The sequence below is a fragment of the Plectropomus leopardus genome, chromosome 8 (genome assembly GCF_026936395.1).
Source record: "Plectropomus leopardus strain MGB_pleo_1.0 chromosome 8, ASM2693639v1, whole genome shotgun sequence".
In the NCBI taxonomy this organism is placed as follows: domain Eukaryota; kingdom Metazoa; phylum Chordata; class Actinopteri; order Perciformes; family Serranidae; genus Plectropomus; species Plectropomus leopardus.
In genome coordinates this window covers 32013858-32032258 of record NC_142183.1, presented here as the reverse complement: position 1 = coordinate 32032258, position 18401 = coordinate 32013858, and the positions used below count along the sequence as shown (strand labels likewise).

Below are 18401 nucleotides of genomic sequence, written 5' to 3'. Positions count from 1 at the left end.
TGGAAAGTGGCGTGTGCCAGCTTTTCTGGCCATTTTGAGTCATCTTTCAAGACCCACAGGATATTTTGTACAAAGACTCTGAAAACACCGAATATCTCAAATAAAAGAAGAAACTCTCCTTTTCGTCATGGGAAAAACAGTTTGTTTGCACTTTGTTCCATTCTTGATTTATATGAAGTTGAATAAAGGCTAGTTTAATTTAAAAAAAGACCACTTTTTTTCTAGAAAGCTGAGAAAAATGCATTTTTGTGGAAGGGAGTCTGTCAAGCAAAACAGTGATTTGAATGTCATAATTTTGCCTTCAATGACATAAAAGACATCTGAAAATGGTATTACAAATGTTATTTTAGTGTAAAATAAATATGCAAAGTACAGCACAATGCAACAAATTATGGCCCCAGTTCAGAGAGAAAACCCACAAAATAGAACCAGAGTCCTATTCCATTATTCCTACATGCAGTATTCGGGCGACCAGGCCTGCTTTGAACACTCTAATTTTTTCAAAGTCATCGCTTTGGACCCCGCCAATCCATAAGAGTTTCTTCCATGATCCGCTGGCGACAATGGCCACATGACCCTCTCTGTTTTTTGCGGGGCATTTTATGCCAATATTGAATTGATGTACCTTTGTTGTTGTAGTTTTGAATCACCTCCGTACCGATCGCTCTACTCTCTGTTCCCGTCTACTCCACTTCATGCTTTGATCTATCCGTCTTTTGTACTACAACTACGAATCCCGGCAGCCCCAAAATTATATACAAGGAGCATGAGAGTGCCCCCTTGTGCCAACCACCGAAAACACACTTTGACAATATATATGTATATACGTACGTGAATGAATTCATGATTATTTGATATTTGATTTGAGCTTTTTTATGAACCGATCATGAGTTGTTATCTTTTTGAAGCCACATTTAACAGCTGTAAGTGTGGACACAGACAAGGGTACAGTGGAGCCTGTGACACAGGCATGAGTCTAACTGACTTGGTTGTGATTGGCCGTGATTGGAGCAAACATGCTCTCATGTGCACTCTGAGCAACAGGTGCATGGAAAGGGCCAGTGAAGATAGAGACTGTCAACACACTGATCAGGAGTAGCACGCTTGACTTTGTTGTATTCTAACAAATTACAGGACCTGTAGTTTAATATTGGACCCCCTGCTCTCACCTGCAGCAGAGTTAAAAGCACCTGCTCCCAAAAGAAGAAGAAGTTGGGTCCCACAGGAACCATGGGATCCCGGTAATAATACATTTCTCAGCAGGGTATCCTTAAAGTTAAAAAAAAATCTTTCTCTCATTATGTATGGTCACAAAGATGGTTACCAGCTCAGAAAGAGTGGATCACTGAAGCAATAGAAATGATTACGCTGGAAAAGGTATCTCAGAGCGCAAAATGATGAGACAGATTATGCTGAAACATGGATGCCAGTGCCATAATGTCATTATAAAGACGAAAAAATCCAAGACCACTTAAATTTTTGCTTATTTATTTAATTATTTTTTTTATACAAACTTATAATTGCTGTGTTGTTTTTCCTGTCTGTGCTGTTGAAAGAAGTAGTCTAGATCATTATGAAAAAGTAATAAAGTTTATGGCTGATATTATTTGAGGGGTACGTTGGTAAAGAGCTATTTTTTTATTTTTACATTTGTATTTTCAACAAAGAGAAAAAAAATGCAGACCTTTACTTTGGTGTATCCCTTTTTTAAACACACACACACGCCATCACAGCTGCAGAAGGGTAGCATAGGGTCAGCCATATTACAGCACTCTTGGGGAAGTTTAGGGGTTTGGTGCCTTGCTCAAGGGCATTACTAAGGAAGCACCTCTCACACCTTTCCAATCTCATTCTGGGCTGCTCAGGGACTTGAACTGGCGACCCATCCAAGTCAAGTCTCTTTACAGACTTGATCTACTGTGGCCTCCAGCAGTGCAGGATAAAAGATGACGAGCTGATCTAAAGGACTGTCTCAAAAGCGCAGGCAAAATGTGTTTCACATTTTTGTCAATAGATTTCTTTCTCTCTTTTATATAGACACTTTATTTTCATCTGCACTCATTGCATGCAGTGTTGCTTTTAGAAAAACACATCAATATGCCCTAATGAGCTACAATTTTTGTCAATAGAATCTTAACATCAAGTTTACACTCATCTGTTTGTTCCTCCCTTTTAAACCTCCAGTTGTGTTTATAGAGAAAAATCAAGTTATTTGGACAAATGCAATGCTCTTAGAGTTCCCATTCAGTTACCACTATTCTTTCTTTCTTTCAAATGGTAATAGGGATCAATTAACCACAGAATAAAGTCTAGCCCATGTGACACTCAGCTTTTCGCCCTCTATTTTCTAACTCACAATAAAAATAGTGATTAACACTGGGAATTGTTTTTGTATTTTTAGTATACATAAGGTGCCAGAGTGCATAAAGCAGCATCAAATAGAGCTTGCTTTTCAGAAAAAGTGCCAATGGAGGATTCCCCTTACCCCTCAACAGAGGTCCTACACAAGACCCAATCATCCTAAAATGATAGAAACATCCTAAAATCCTACGTACAAAAATCCTCCAAACATCCTTAAATCCAAAAAATGTCCTAAAATCCTACAAATGTCTTAAAATCCTACAAATGTCCCTAAATCCTAGAAATGTCCCAAAACCCTTGAAATGTCCCAAAATTGTTGAATTGTCCTTAAATCCTAAAAATGTTGTAAGATCCTAGAATCATTCTAAAATCCTAGAACTGTCCTAAAATCCGAAAAATGTTTATAAATCATTGAAAAGTCCTAAAATCCTAGAGATTTCCTAAAATCCTAGAAACATGTGTCAGGCTGCTGCGGCCCCTGGCCTCCTGTCATCTTGCAAAAAGTGGCCCCCCAGCAAAGCAAGTTGAGTATCCCTGGTATAGCTGATTTCTATTTTCTGTATAAATCTGAAGACATTTTAAACTTAAACAGACACTGTGAGTAGCTTTGCAGTCTAACCTGACTGTTTACACCCTGACGAGGCTTCACCCTTGTGTTTCCGTGTTGCTGCCAAAGTGTGCTGTCAGAAGTCAGACGTTTAATGCTGGATGTGGATTGTTACCGTGGCTACCGCTGTGAGTCATTGTACACATGTTTCAGCACTCTCTAAAATGTGTCAAGTGTAATTTGTGTTGAGTTAAGTCACATCCAAAGATTTAGAGACTTCATTTGCATGAGTTTGTGGTGCAGATTTACGACCACGCACTTAATTGGTTACATTTATAGATTTAGCAATATGCATTAAGTCATACAGATGCAGAGAGAGATTTACTAAGGTATCACTGTACACAGACACACACACACGCACGCACGCACGCACACACACACACACACACACCAACACACCTAAGCAGATTTATTGCACACACTATCACTCTTTCACTCTCAAATGATTTAGTGCTCATCCATGTCTCTCTCTCTCACTCTCTCTGACACACAAACACACATGCACGCACACACACACACACACACACACACACACACACACACACACACACACACACACACACACACACACACATTCTTTACCAGCAGTCATTAAATCATTGACAAGGATGCCCGATATTAAGACAACTACAGTCATAAAAACTCACTGTGTGTGGGAGTGCGTGGGTATGTTTGTAAGATTGCATCAATATGAGCAAGGTTTGAATGGTATCCAAAATTGTATGCGCGCGTGCGTTTAAAATTAAGTAATGAATAGACCAGCCTGACTTCGTGGTTGTAAATTAATGAGCTGACACAAATTGAAGGTGTGAGTGCAGTTCATTCAGCACCTAACACAGAGGATCAAATACACACACACACACACACACACAGATGCACCCAGGGCATCCCATTAATAGAAAATCACATTAGTTTGGTCTACTGGACTAATGCCTTTTGTTTTTGGACGATGTTTAACACAGGTCACACACACACACACACACACATTTGCATACACACTCAAACACATTAGATGACGGGGCCATATGTAGCTGCAGGTCACATAACCAACCTCCAAATAATTCATTCATCGCTGCTTCCGCTCCTGTTTGTGCATGTGTGTATTAATCTTTGTAGGTGAGGTGTGTGTGCTTATGAGTGGGTGTGTATATAGAAGCCCGCCATATGCGTGTGCATGCAGGAGTGCAGCTGTGTGTGTATGTAGACATATTAAATGTGTGGGCGACGTGTTAGCATGGCCAGATATATCATTCCCGTCAGCTCTATTTGCATATGGATGCTCCCAAACTGCAGCATGAAAATAACCCTGGATAAATGGCAAAGTTTCAGAGTTTGGAAAAGTGCAGAGTTTTTGGGCAAAACCCATTTAGATGGAGCCACAAACCCAAATACTGGGTTATACTGCTTTCTTTTTTGCTTGGCTGATACAATTTTATCACAGAGGTTTCTCTAAAATGATATCTAAAGTGAAAAGCACCAAGAAAGAGCCCATATACTGTTGATACACTAGCAGGTCGCTGTCCATGGTGCTGAATTTCTTACTTCACAAACTGAAACTTGTGGGACATGGTATTAAGCATAGGGAAGCTTTTCTCCTTTTTTTAACTGATAAGACTGACTCACTGATCGGTCAGTGTCAAAAGAGATTAAACAGCAGATGAATAAATAGTATGTGAATACCATTATCCTTCAACAGACCATGTCTTCATGTAAAAGTTCTGTAACTTTTGAATAGTAGACTTTTGGCACTTTAAGGTATTTTGCTGTTAAACTGTTTTGTTTTGTTTTTATTTTTGCATTTTTATGTATTTATTTTAGGATGATTTTATTATGATGTTCAGTGTCCTATCTGGTTTGCTTCACCATAAGCTCACCAATGCAATTTCTTTGTGAAAAGAGCAATGAAGCGTAAGCTGAGTAAATGTGTGATTGACTTAATCTAATAAATTCATTGTTGAGTCTAACTGAATATTTGAAAAAATCGCTCAAGATGCTCTTTCGTTCTCAAGAATAAGACAGAGGAAGTCAAAAAGATCTTGAAATTTGACCTATGAACCTCAAAATCTAACCAGTTAATCACTGAGTCCAAGCGGATGTCTGTGCCATTTTAAGATATTCTGTCAAGGATTGAGATATCTTATTCAGAAGACACAAAACACAACGACTCCACGACTCTTTACAATATATAAACTTTAACGACCACACATCAGCTGAAATGAACGTAGTTTAACAGTGGTATAGAAAAAAATACGCATATATGTTTCGTAATATTTAATATCTGGGAGAGTGTGAGTGATGTAGTTTGTGCAGGGTGCAGCATATTTAGTTCAGGCCTGTCACTCAAACATAAAGCCCTCCAGAGCCTCCAGCCTGTCTGCACGCCTCCCACAATCCCCTGCAATACCACTACAGCTGCTGCCATAATAATAGCTTGACCTGACCCCCCCCACACACACACACAAACACACACACATGCACAAACACACTCAAGTAATGATCCTGACATTCACAAACAGGTACAAACACGCGCACACACTCATGAAAATCGGGCACACAGACCAAAGTGACACAGCGAGTACACACACACACACACACACACACACACACACACACACACACACACACACACATACAAGTCTATCACCACTGCAGGGCAATTTACACCCAGGTAAGAGGAAAAAGAATAGAAGGAGAGGAGGGAAAAAACAAGAGAGAGAAAAAGGAAGGGCAAGAAACGAGATTAGAATGAAAGAGAGAGAGAAAACGTACCCAACATTTGGCCCAGTGTTTTGTGCTGATGTTCAATTTCAGCACACAGCCGACTTGATGGTTACTTCTTTTCTCTGAACACATTTTATGAGAATAAGCTTTAGCCTCGATAGAGCTTTGTATGTGCAGCGGGAGGACACAGTGTATGTGTGTGTGTTTGTGTGTGTGTGTGTGCGTGAAAGAGAGCAGAAAGACGCGTGAGAAGGAGAGAGACAGAGTGTGTTCGCCATTTTCAAAATGACTCCTCGAAATGAGTTGCAAACCAGGGGAGTCTACATTACACACACATAAACACATGAATACACACACAAACAAACACACACACACACACACACACACACACCAAAGCAATCTATTTTGTGAGCTGTATGAATATGGTAATGCATGTGTGGGTTATGGCCTTCATTCAGTGCTATGGAGTTACAACAGCATATCTATCAGCATACAAGGGTTGTAGTGGCGCACGCACACACACACACACACACACACACAACATGCACAAGAACACACATGTAACCCACACCCAAAGCTCAACCTCATATTGACACACATACACACATACACACACACACACACACACACACACACATTCGCACACAAGCGTCTGTGCTGAATAAATGGCGTTGACCACAATCTGCCCTCTGTCTAATGCTACCAAACAGACTGAAATGTATTCACCCTCACACGACCACACACACACACACACACTAGTGTTAAGTCTTTCAAACAACCCGTATTGTGGAACAGAAGAAAGAAATAAGTGGCATTTATTAAAACACTGGCAGCCAGACAATGTCAAATTTGTTTTCCTCCACCAAATCACCCTCTATACATGCTGGAAGGGAAGAATAGTTTGGTAGAAGTTCAATAAAACATTACCATATTTTCAGGATGTGGAGGCTTGATTTGACTGACTTTAACAAAAAAAAATAAAATCAACATATCTATACGTGCAACTAAGAGGCAGTTAAACTGAGCACTGTAGCTTAAAGTGTCGCCCATTCCCAAGGAACACTGTATGTGCCTCCTGTATACAGCCTATGCTGAGTATCATTATATGAATTACAGTCTTGAATTATTGGATTAATGAACAATCTTTCAAATCCTACAATGTGAAAACACTTGCAATAGAATATGAGGACATGTAGTGTGAAAGACTGGGATCCTATATTAACTTTTCCCAAGGTACATACTGGTCACATGCAGCAGTGTTTCCAGTGTAACAAAGTATATTTACTCAAGTATTGTGCTTAAGTACAGCCTGTGGAGAGTGCTTGACTTTGGCCCAACTCTTTTCAACATGGCTGTGGAGTCGCAAACTCCACTTAGTAGTGCACTAAAAAGTGTGTCTGGAAACATTTGAGGTGAGAAACAGGCAACACAGTAACAGAATCATGATCATGATTTTTTCACAGATTATTCGTCTCATGCTCTACTGTCTGTAGTGAAAGTTAAAAATATATGACAAAAATTAATTTTTACAAAAGTTACCTAATATAGCTTTGAGAGGTATACTGTGCGGGAGTTTCCTAAAAAATAAACGTACAGACTCATACAAAAGTAAAAGTAATAAGAAAGTAGATTATTGAAAATGACTATGAATTATGTATGAATGACAACAAAAACCATACTAACCCAGCTTCATTAAAATGCTGTTTTGGCTCTATGAAAAATCCAAAGCAGAAATTGTCTGGACACAGTAGCAGCGAACAGTGATAACTCCATAAATAGTTCTAAACAACAGCAACAGTGCTGACAGAGCTAACAGTGTTAACCAGAGGGGAGCTGGAGAGTGGAAACACCATTAGGACACTATTACTCCAAAAAATCTTTACATAGCAAATAGTGGTTTTCTGCTACATTAATGCTCTGAATTTCATATACAGAAAATTTGATATGACTTTGATATGAATCAACTCTGCTTATTATATTTCCATAAACATGGCTGAAAACACTGTTCACAAGCAATGCCTCCATGCTGTCATTTAACCTGGATTCACTTGATGTGAAACTCTGATTCTACTTATAATTTGAGGTCATTTTCACGGACACAGTTCCAGGGTCTTTCAGTGAACCTGCAGCTTGCTGAAGTGAAGTTGGAAAAAGATGAGCACTCAGCTGGTGAGGACTGGTTTAGTTGTTATATAAAAAAAATGACCACCAAATGTTCTCTTTTCCTTCCTTTTTGAAGGAGCGCCCTCCCTGCCAGGGTGCTCTGCCAGTTTGGTCATTTGCTGGAGCACAGACAGCTCCACACCACAAGGTGCACTTGTGTTTTGAGCTATTTTTGTGACTTTACATGTTGGAGGCCAACCACCAAACTACACCTCATAAGACTCACCACTTGTGTACGTTCTGCACTTTCTTATGAAAAAGAATTCAAACAAAAATATTTCTGCTAGTGTAGTAGGTTTCCTCTTCCCAAAAAGATTGATTTATTTAAGACATTTCCATTCTAGTGTAACTGTTTACTTTTAACTGAATTGCAGACATCTGTTTCCTCAGAGAAGAAGCTCTTGTGGGAGCTGCTTTGGACTTTTCCATCACTAAACAGTCAGAGTACCCTGGAACAGAGTGGACTATCTTAAGGAGAAAGATGTGATTTGATTGGTCAGGCTGGAAGCCAGGCTCACCACAGTTACAGTACCATTTCCAACTGTGTTAGAGTCGAGCCATGTGCCTCTTGAAAACATTCACTGAGCTCCTGCCATGTGCTGTTGATTCATGGAAATAAACCTCAGCGGGTCTGAAATTCATGAAATATATTTAAGAAGTGGTTGCTTGGTTTTGTTTATCGGGTCATGCAACAGAAAGACACCAGTAAGTGAGCAAAATCTGTGATGCAGGAGGAGATGAAAAAGACAGAGTGTGGGAAAAGAAGAAATGTAGAGGATGAAGGAGTAGTTTTGACCAAAAGTACTTAGCCCTTTGAAACCTGAGCAAATTGGCTTGATATCTTTCAAAAACATGGGAAGAATGCAATGAGCAAGGAAAGAAGTAATAGAAATTTAGAAATTTACCCCAGAATTAGCAAGAAATTAGTAAAAAAAAAAAAAAAGTAAAAGAAAATTACCTGAAAATTAATAAAACAACCAACAAAAAACAAAACAAAACAAAACAAAACAAAACAAAACAAAACAAAACAAAACAAAACAAAACAAAACAAAACAAAACAAAACAAAACAAAACAAAACAAAACAAAAAACCCAAAAACAAACAGACTTGGAAAAAAAATCGAAATTATCCCATAATGTATTTTAAAATATGTAATTATGATAATTATAAATGTAGATTTTTTTAGACAGCTCTCCCTTGATTTTTAAAAAAATATTTTCTTTCTACTAAATTTTATTTTTATTTTTTAAAAATAATTTTCTTTTTACATTTTTTTTTTTGCAATTTGTGGAACATTTCTTACCAAGTTGCTCATTGCCTTTGAGAGAAATCACACCAGTTTGTTTTTTAGTTCAAAGGATGAATGTTGGGAAAGGTGTCTAAACACAGCACAAAGACATTGATGTTGCTCTAGAGTTTCAAAGGGTTAATAAGTCTTGCAGAGGTGAAAACATGGATGAATGGAAGATGGAGGGAGGGGCTGGAGGAGGATGTAGAGGAGGAACAGAGGAGGCATATGTGGAGGAGTTTCAGGGAGCCAAATCAGGAGAGATAATAGGAGAGAATGTTTCTCCTTATCGAGTTACTACTCATTGAATAATGACAGAGGAAACAAAGATTAAAAGGAGGAAGACAAAAAAAGGAAGATAGGAAAAAGTTGTTTGAGGCATTGCAAACATAAATAAATCAATGTCAAATTAAATGAAGTACTGTGGTATAATTGTACTAATAAATGAGATCAGAGAGGAGATGATTGATGATCCATCTCTAACAGGTAATGCTAGTGTTTCTGAAAATTAAAACCAAATTTAAGCCGAATGCTTTCTGGTGCAATCCTCACACCTCTTCTTTTCTAAACCAGATGAAAATGTGGGGTGATGCCTCCTCTGGCCTTTCACTGCTTCCACCATCTGCTACTGACACGAACTATCAACTTTTTACAGCCTGGTTGCCAAAAGACAATGCTTGTGTTGTACATTTCTGCAAACCCCTGATGCATTACATTTGTACATTTCTTACATATGATGTCACTGTTTCGAAAGTTCTGTAGTTCTGAAAAACAAAACAGGTGTTTTTTAACAAGACTTTGACAGCACAGCCAGTGTTGATTTTGCTACCACAGTGTTTCTTACAGAGACATCTGTGGCATTTCCGGCCATGATTATGCCACCTAAACTAGGTGGGTTTTAGCAAGACATTTCCAGCTCTGACTGCTCCACCAAAACTTGATGGTTTTTAATGAGACTTAGGTGGCCTTTTCAGCCGTGATTTTGCCACCAACACTGGGTTCTCTTTAGCTAGACACAGGCAGCGTTTTCCACAGTGATTATATCACCAAAACTTTTTTTTAGCAAAGCATTAGCAGCATTTCCAGCCATGATTGTGTCACCTAAACTTTTTAAAGTTTTTTTTTAAGAAAACCTTAGTGGCATTTCCAGCTGTGATCATATTGTCAAAACTGTTTTGTTTTTTTCCCCCAGACAATACATGATCTTTTCAAAACTAAAAGCAAGTTGTTTTGGTGCCTAAACATTACTACAGATTAACCAAAGCAGTGTTGAAATGTAAAGATATTGGCTACATCATATCATACAAATGACACACTTCTGTGGTATACAACGCGTGATGCCAACATTTCTTCTGGCTGTTGGATTGACTCTTCATTTATGGAGGAAAAAAGTGTTGTCTTTATGTTGTGTGTAAAAACATACACATGTGCCATGAAACAATGCAGTAGGGAGCAACAAGTACAAGAACAGATAGTAGTGGAAGAAAATACAAGTAAAAAGCAAAAAGCACTGCTGCCAAAGAATTAGTCAGGCAAGCACAAGAAACACAAATGAGAGGTGACAACACTGGAATGTCGAAGGAATGGAAATAGACCGAACCAATTAGACAACGTGTGGGAGGACACTAATACAAGCAGATCAATAGAGACTTTTGTTTTTAAATAATGGAAAGATGGAAATGTCAAACTGGTGATGAAGTGACAGGTAAGACAGGAAAAGACAATTAGAGGAAAAAGATGTAAAGAAAACTGTATCAATCACCTGCATACGAGCTGCAATGTATACACGTCTATTTTCCACCTAATTGCACCTGTTTCTTTGTATAAGGACACCACTGTCTGTGCTCCATTCATCTTTGTTGTATCAGTTTGGTGCATCAGCAGCCCACTATCCTTTTGTTGATCATAAAACATGAATCTAATCTTTGGCTCGCTTGGACAGCTTTATATGCAGAAGAGTGATGATATATTTTATGTTTATTCAGATAATGACTGTTTTTATTACTTGTTGAACTCAGGATCATCTCACTTTCTGCTGCAGCTCAGGGTTAATGAAATGTTCTGTGTGTTTTTATCAGGAGTATGATCTTTTGCAGCGACCAGGATGAGAAAGAGTGTGTGTGTGTGTGTGTGTGTGTGTGTGTGTTTGCATACTTGAAAAATAAGGAGAAAAGGAAGGCATTATTGTTTGCTAAAACATCCAAATAAATTTATGCATTCCTGATGAGTGACATCTTGTGGTCATGTGATTAATGACAGTTGTCTCTCAATATAAAAAAGTGGAGGTGGTGTGACCAGGAGAAAAGTCTCCGCTATAACCTGCAGGGTGAGGCTTTTAATGACTGTTGGAGAAAGCTAAAGGCAGCTGTTTTTTTTTAGGCTTGCTACTTGTACTGTAAGAAGATGTGAAGAAGTGCACAGCACAACTGTCCACAAAACAATAAATAAAGCTCTCTGCAGGACAAAACTAAGTAAAGCTTAATCCATCCGTTACATTTCTCAATTCTTTCACCTTTACAGCTTTTGAAAAAAGAGTGTTTTATTACTGTGATCAATATATAGTCTAACAAAACAAATTCAATGTAAAAATAATGATTTTATATAGTGGTAAAAGAAGTATGCAGATGTCTTACTTAAGTTAAAGTAGCATTACCACAGAGAAGATGTATTTTTTTCAAGTGAAGGACATGCATTTAAAATTGACTTGTGTAAAAGTACATAGGTATAAATTATACTCAGTAAATTTACACACTGTGCAAATCGGGCCAATTCAGAGTAAAACATTTGTATTGTTGGATTATAGCTAGTGACACATTAATGCTATATTCGGTAGCTTCTATAAAAACAATTTTTTGTCATATTTACTAAAACTGTCACTATATCCACACAGTAGCACATGAGACAGATAATCAAATTCCTATTTTTGCCTCAGATATTCTCAAAAGTAATATTTTAGTGCACTGTTTAGCTGTAAAATGAGAATGTTTTTTGATCTGGCCACCGTGTTGTAAACAGTTTAACAACCTTCTCATTTTACAGCTAAACAGTACACTAAATTATGTTTCTGGAAACTTAGAGGTAAGAAATATGTAATTCAGTAACAGAATCTAGATTCATATTTAATAAGCTCTATTTGGCAACAGTTCACGCGCAGTTGTTTTCCTTACGCCATTAGAGGTAAGGAGCATGAGTTGTTTTTCCACAGACTTTCAATCCCACGTACTAAGGTCTGTACACTGTACTTTTAATGTAGCATCCCTAATGTAGCTAGAGGTCAACCGCCACCAGTTTAGTCCAAAACTTCTAATAATAATTTATTAGTTGATCATAGTTGAGTTTTAGTTATATCTTGTATTAATAACTTAAATCTGTGAAGAGTAACAGCTGTCAGATGAATGCAGTGGAGTAAAAAGCACTATATTTGTAGTTCAGTAGAAGCATAAAGTAGCCTAAAATGGAAATACTCAAGGAAGGTATTAAACAAGTACCTTGAAATTGTAACACAGTACTTGAGTAAAGTCTTGCCACAAGCAACCCTCCCGCCATAATAATGTATTATACCATTCATAAGTGTTCATTAAAACATAACCACATGTAAACACAACCACAGTATATGTTCCTATTAGTCTATGAACCTTAATGTTATCAAAGAATTTTTCTTGATAATTTTAAATGTGAATCTGTCATCCAGCAACATACTTTATCCGACTCATGCGGAATGTATGCTATGTTATGGTGGTTCATGAGGAAAAGCATGTCCATAAGGAGACAATGCGACAGACACACAGTTTAGGTATTTGTTGAAATAAGGTACAAAGGGTTTGTGTGTGTGTGTGTGTGTGTGTGTGTGTGTGTGTGTGTTATACGATATGTATATAGCAGACAATTATATCACTGTTGGATCTACAATAAATAACTAACAGATGCTCAAACAGACACAGAAAGTTATGATTCTCCCATTTTCTACAACATGAAACTGCCAAAACAACTTCCTCCAAACAGACAAAGCTTCACAGGAAAAAAAATCGGATTTCATCCTACTGACAGAAGTTCTCTTTTGTTTGAATAAACAAAGATTTTAAAATTCAACACTTGATTAACCATCTTGCCACCGTGGAAATGTTTCCACTGCTCCATCAACACGACAGGAATGAGCAAATTCAACTTTGAATGAATTACAGAACCAAAGAACTTTCAAACTCTGACAACACTGCCCAATGTCATACTGCTTCTTCGTTTTGTTGTTATGTGTGTGTTTATGTTGATATATATGCATCTCCCTCCCTCTCCATTTGTCACTGTGTTGATGAAGCGTACGGCACAGCCACCCCAGCATTTGCCAGTTCTGTAGGGTGTTACATGCACACACACAAACACACACATGCACACACAGGGTCCCCTTTGCTTTTTTCCTGCCCGTCATCAATAAAGAGAAGTAGCTGCACACCTGTTCACTGACAGCACCCCGCAGAGAGAGAGGGAGAGCTGGGTAAAAGTGTAAAGGGTGACAAAGGTAAATCTTGACAAAGGGGGGATGAGATTATCGTGCCTCCAAAGAGTTAAGAGTTAATGAGTGAAAATCACTTTAAGATATAGGCCACACCTTATGTAAACACTGTATGTTGACAACTTTACATGAGGGTCATAATGCCTTTCTTCAAAACCCCTTCAAGTCTTTCACTTAAGACATCAAGACTTTCATACTCTTTTATATGACCTTTATGTTATATTATCAAAAGACCAGGGGAAAATGTCCAGACAAGTTCATTAATAAATGATATGTTTAGAGTTATTCTACAAAATTAAACATTTTTTTAAATACATTTTTAATTTTTTATTGATGTTTTTAGCAGTTTGTTAAGGTCATTTTTATATTTGTATTTGGTTTTTTTTTTTACTTTTATTTTTTTGTTGCTTATTTTAAGGTCATTTTCTTGTAACTTTTTGTACAGTTCTTGCCAATTTTTTGGCCATTTTTCATTAAGTTGTTCATTGCTTTCTTCCTCTAATGCCTTTGAGGGAAATCAAGCCAATTTGCTCAGATTTCAAAAGTTAAAATCCTTGTCACTTGATATCATTACTCTCTGGCTCTTCCTCGTTCTCCAGCAATGCCAGTGCTCCCTCTGAAACACCAGGTGCCAAATATCACAGATCTATCTGACACGCTCCTGTCTCGTCCTACAAAACCATTACTGAATGTTTTTGTAATGGAGACCCATCTCAGAATAACCAAAATTTCCTGAACAGAGAAATGAAGCCGGCAGATTCCATGTCTGAAAGGGGACGGAGGCTTTGCCTGTGAGACTTTGAGTCTGATAACAGTAAAGATTTTTGATCTGGATAAGAGAGAGAAACAACAGAGAGAACGAAGACCTTTTTCTACCAAACTTTTCTCACACACTCAACGTATTTATGACGGCAAAGGAGAGACAGATAGAGAGTGCATGTAAAGCTGGTAGAATAATGAACTCCTACTCCTGTCACATGCTGCTGACAGTCTCCTGGCACCTTCACATTCCTCCTCTCTCTGTTTTTGTGTTCCTCGTTCAATCTTGAAATCTGTTCTCTATATCTTCCTCTCAACTCCACCTACTGTACCGCTTGTTCTCCATCATCACTTTATCTTTCCCTCCTCTCTTTCACTCTCTTTTTCTGTCTCTGCGCCTCTCTACCTGTCTATCTATTGAATATTTTAAATCAGCCGCAGTGGAATTGCTGAACAGCAGCAGGAACAGCCCGGGAGCACGTCTTCATCTGACGCAAAACATGTCAGTGCTCTGCTCCCTGCTTACATGAACTGTCAACGCCTTTAGAGAAGAAATACACACGGAAACACAAACAAAATCAAGTGGTGAATCGATGCACTTCTAACTGATTTCAATGACCCTCACTTCTCAGTCTTGACACAGTCGGCCTTAAATCCGCGTCTAATCGTTTAACAGAGCTACAATGGACCGAGAAATCACCTCTGAGGACACGGCCTTGTTCTCCACAAAAAAAAGGTCAGAGTGAAGGCCACGGGATATATCCTTGGAACAAAGAGAAATGAAGAACGTATGAGAGAGAAAAAGATGGAAATATTGAAAGGAAGCAAAAAAGGAAGAGAGGTTAGGTGAGCAAGGCCAGCACACATCAAGGTCTTTGCAGCAGTCGGAAACTGCGACTTGTGCCTGTGTGCTTCAAAGATAAAAAGATGCTCCGAGATGCTCCTCACTTAAAAAATGTTGGTAGTTAAGGATTAGAATTTGGGTTGTGTATTTAGGATTTTGTGTACCTGACAGACGGATTTTGGCAGGCGTTAGGTTGACTGAGCGTGTTTGTTTATGCCAGTTCTTCTGAAGTCTGACATGCAGGAGGGGGAAACTGTGCCACCAAACCTGGCAACCTCACTCATGTCCGGTCACCTTTATTACCTGCTGTTACTCACACAGTCACCCCGAAAACACACACACACGCACACACACGCACACACTGCTGGCATGGCGGTTATGTGGAGTTCCCTGTGTTTCCTAAATTACAACCTTGAAGTACTTGTGCTTTTATACTTAATCAACACTTTCTTCTTTCATTTTCAGAATCAAATATTGTAATTTTTACTTTCTTTTTTAATTTTAACATTTCACATAAAAAGCAGAACAGAGACTTAGAAAATAAAATTCCTTGTTAAAGATTAAACCAGTGGCTACCAACCCTGAGAAAAAAAACCCAACTGTCATCTTATATGGTTTCATTTAAATAACTATCGCTAGTTTGGTCAGCAGCTCTACACTGTCAGTTTTGGACATTAAGGAGGGCGGTGTTAAATTCTGCTCCCAGTTGATAGGTTTACATTGGGGTTAGTTGAAAGCGCATTGCTTAGTGCGTGCAGATCAAACATCGACGACTTGTGACCAAGCTACTAAATTTGATCCACTAGGGCTGAGAACATTTTGCAACATTTCTTAACTCTGGAAAAAAGGAAAAAAAAATGAGAGAAGTTAAAAAAATAACTACAAATTTGTGTGGCAGAACTGTCTTTACTCTTTGTTGGTGCTACATTAATGATCTCATAATCCCTCAGTTATGTGCCTTGGGAGTCTTTAGGGAGGCCTGACCCTTAAGAAACCAGTGTCCCAAACTACCAAAACTCATATAAAGTGATTCGAATGACCCTACCTCAACGAGCTACAACAGTAAAATCCTATTGTATAGTATAACAGTCCAATAATGTCACATTCAATGATGATGGCGAATTTTGATGTAAAGAGGACTTTTACTTTTGAAACGTAAATGTAGTTAATTATATTTCTGTACTTCTGAAAAGATAGGATTTAATAGCAAGATTTTATCTTTTAAAGTGTAATATTATATGAATGGATTGGTACCTCTACATCAGTAAAGTAGCCTCTACCGCTGCTCATGGTCATGTCTATTGTCACCAGATGGGAAAGTCACTCTCCACAGCTCATTTCTCCTGCATTCACTGAGATAAAATCATATCACCGTTCCATAAATGGCACTTGCGCTGTCATTTTGCAGCATTTTGTTTATTGAAGTGCTGCACAAATTATCATTGTTATTTAATGAGATGCACGTAATTGACGGGACAAATGTTTAATAACTCATGCGCTCATTATGGTCCATGTTTGTTTGTCTGCATACATCCTTGATGTAATTAATATGACAAGTGATCCAATTAAAGAGTGCGGGTAAGGAAAAGGAGAGCTCAGCAAACTATTTATTGGCTGATAAAAGACAGATGAGGGTCAGCGAGAGTTCAGCAACAGGGGGCGTCCTGGAGCTGGTATACAAAAAAAGAGACTCCCTGATTATCTGCAGGATAAAAGGACTAGTATTTGAGGATAAAACAGAAAAAAAGGAGAGGATTAGACATATAATTGGAGTCAACCTGAATAATTTACTTGCTTTAGCTTTCTGGCCTCTTCCTAATGTCTCTTCGAGTTTGACATTTGCTCGAGACAAACTTAAAATTCCCCTTGAAAACATGCCCTAAGCAGATCATTTGAAGCCAGCTAAAAGATCCCCCCTAACTTGTTTGTTGACTCACAGTGAGAGCAGTGAAAACTTTGCTTTTGGACCATTTCCAGTGTACTTGTCTTAAGGGCACAGTTTCTGTCGTGCTGTTTGGCTTGTATCATCCCCTTTGAAATTCATAATGCTCGAGGCTCCAATGAAGCATTTAGGTGACAGTATTTATTTGATTTGCGTAATGGGACTGAGAATGCTGAGTCACTATTGACTGTTAATGATTCTGTGCTAGACTTCAAAGTGCGATGAGTAAAGACAGACAATGAAGAGACACTTAAAGGGATAGTTCACCCAAAAATAAGGATTTAGTCAGTATCTACTCACCTGCATACCGATGGAAAGTCGGTTTAAGTTTTACAGTCAGCAAACACTGCTGGAGTTTCATAAGGAAATGGCATTGCACTCATCTCCCATACAATTCAGCACAAGACCAACAAGAGTTTGCAGTATCTACATGCCAGTGTTTACATGCTACCTGGAGGCCTTCCCCCCATCACACAGTAGTTTTAAATCCGATAGAGGGACTTTTTTCTTGCTACCAACTCCACAATTCTCTTTCGTTGGTCTTGCACGAGCATGTATACATGAACACAGTCCCCACACTAGAAGCTAAAGGCTACAGGCTACAACAATGCTAAAAAGATGATGCCAAAAATGTTTTTCAAAACAACTTGGGACCTTGGGGCTTCAGGACTCTAGGATTACTTTGGACAAGCAGTATAGAGACATTTTGTGGTTTTATTATGTTGTTTTTTTTAACATTTGAATCCTGGTCACCATTTGCTTCAATTGTATGGGAGGTGAGTGCAACCCCTTTTCCCCATGAATCTCCGGCAGTGTTTTGTGGACGATAAAGCTTCACCTGACTTTCCACTTGGATGAGGGTGAGTAGATAATGACTGAATTTTCATTTTTGGGTGAACTACTGATTACATCAGTGAATATAATCTATGACTTCTCATGGTGGTCAAAACTGAACAACTTTAAATTTTGCTTTGTTTTGTTAATCTTATCATTTCTTCCTCTTGCAATTGTTTTCTTCTAATTCATTTTTTTTAAAAATATGAAAGTAAAAATAAATGCATCTACTTTGTGTTTGTCATTACATGTGTGCCTGGTTGTGCTCATGTGCACCTGTTCCTCCTCCACCATGCTGCAAAGAGGAAGTACTGCCCTAATTACTCGAAATTCCCAGTGGATGATCCGACCAGTTTATGCTCATCACAATAAATT

At 38.3% G+C, this 18401-nt stretch overlaps 1 protein-coding gene across 3 annotated transcripts in view; it reads right to left on the bottom strand.

The window, feature by feature from the left end:
- il1rapl2 (interleukin 1 receptor accessory protein-like 2) overlaps positions 1-18401 on the bottom strand; it is a 487999-nt gene that overhangs the window by 196874 nt on the left and 272724 nt on the right. The window lies entirely within an intron of this gene.